Raw genomic sequence first — 1,697 nt, 5'->3', positions numbered from 1 at the left:
CGTCATTTTTTTATCATCATATTTTTATGCTTCGTTAGTTTATGTTGCATCACCATTCGCTAAACAAGGGATTTTCGCGTTTTAGCCATTTTTTTTATATACCATATTTGAATAGACTAAATACATATTGTTTTAAATATTACATTTTTTATTTTTTTTAAAAAGTGAAATTTTAAAAATAGGCAATGTTTCGTATTTTGAGATTCGAGAAGTCGTACCCTAACTTAAGGGGTTTCGATTTTCTCGTTGAACCTAAATGACCGAATATCCTTTTTAAAATTCAAATACATGAGATTTAAAAAAATAAATAAAAGACAAGCTTAATCTCGAGGATTCAAGGTGTCGTGTCCTAACTTACGGGATGTGACATTTTATTCTCTGGAGACGAGAGGGTCTTTAATATTCATTTCGATTTATTTAAGAATTTTTTTAAGTAAAATTAACATTCATACAAAGAGGGATCATATTTTAAACTCTTCCCAAGTTTTCAACTTTCGACACTAAGACATGAAGTAATCAATTAGGTACCAATTTTGGGCGTTACGAGGTTGCTAGTCCTTCCTCGTGCGTAACCGACTCCCTAACTCGTTTTCCTAAATTTTGTAGACCAAAATCGCTGTTTTAGTAAATCAAAATTGTTTATTAAATCGATTAAATTACAAGGTGACCTGATCACACCTAATAAAAAGGATTAGTGGCAATTCATATTTTTTCTTTTTTCTTTTTAAATAAAAGTCAATTTCCAAAAAAATGTTTCGACAATACTCATTTGTCTAACTTTTTAGAATTCTGCAACACTTTTAAGATAAATGGCTTTTCTGAAAATGTCATTCGGCTACGGTTGTTTCCCTTCTCATTGAGAAATAAGGCTAAACAGAGGTTGAACTCCCAACCACAAGGTTCTATCACTACATGGGAGCAAATGATCAAAAAGTTCTTATTAAAGTATTTCTCGCCAGTTAATACAGCTAAGTTGAGGATTGATATCTCTTCCTTCATGCAAATGGATTTAGAGACCTTATATGATGCATGGGAGAGTATAAGGATTTATTGAGAAGATGCCCTCACCATGGGTTACCTCTATGGTTACAAGTTCAAAATTTTTACAACGGTTTGAACCCTTCAATTAGGCAATTGATTACTGCAACCGCCGATGGTACTTTGAACAATAAAATACCTGAAGCGGCTTACGAGTTTATAAAGGAGATGCCATTGAATAATTATCAGTGGCAAGTCATGAGAATAAAGTCGATAAAAGCAGCCAGTGTTTTTAACATAGATGCGGTCACCATGTTATCAAATCAGGTAGACCTTTTGAATAAAAAGATTGATGGTTTATATGGTTCTACGCAGGTACATCCAGCGATGCAATGTGATACGAATGGAGGAGGGATGAACAATCCAAAATGTCTATCCTACAACCCTAGCACAAAGAACGAACAAGTCAACTATATGGGTAATAATTCTAGACCTCAGAATAATCTCTATAATAACACTTATAACGCAGGTTAAAGGAACCATCCCAATTTCTCTTGGGGTGGTCAAGGAAATCAGATACCATAACCCCCTTCAGGTTTTCAACCACTTTACTAACAAGAGAAGAAGCTGAACCTTGAAGAGATATTGACGAAGTTTATTTTGGTGTCAGAAACCCGCTTATAAAACACCAAAACAATACTTATAAATCAAAAAGCGTC

General features: G+C 33.8%; 1 non-coding gene across 1 annotated transcript; it reads right to left on the bottom strand.

The window, feature by feature from the left end:
* Positions 1–970: 970 nt before the first annotated feature.
* LOC121225569 (small nucleolar RNA R71) lies at positions 971–1,076 on the bottom strand. The gene has a single exon (XR_005923427.1). It is a non-coding gene; the product is annotated as a small nucleolar RNA R71 (small nucleolar RNA).
* Positions 1,077–1,697: the final 621 nt, after the last annotated feature.

This window comes from Gossypium hirsutum, chromosome A03, assembly GCF_007990345.1.
Source record: "Gossypium hirsutum isolate 1008001.06 chromosome A03, Gossypium_hirsutum_v2.1, whole genome shotgun sequence".
Classification (NCBI taxonomy): domain Eukaryota; kingdom Viridiplantae; phylum Streptophyta; class Magnoliopsida; order Malvales; family Malvaceae; genus Gossypium; species Gossypium hirsutum.
The sequence above is the reverse complement of the archived record's forward strand: the minus strand, read 5'-3'. Positions and strand labels throughout refer to the sequence as shown.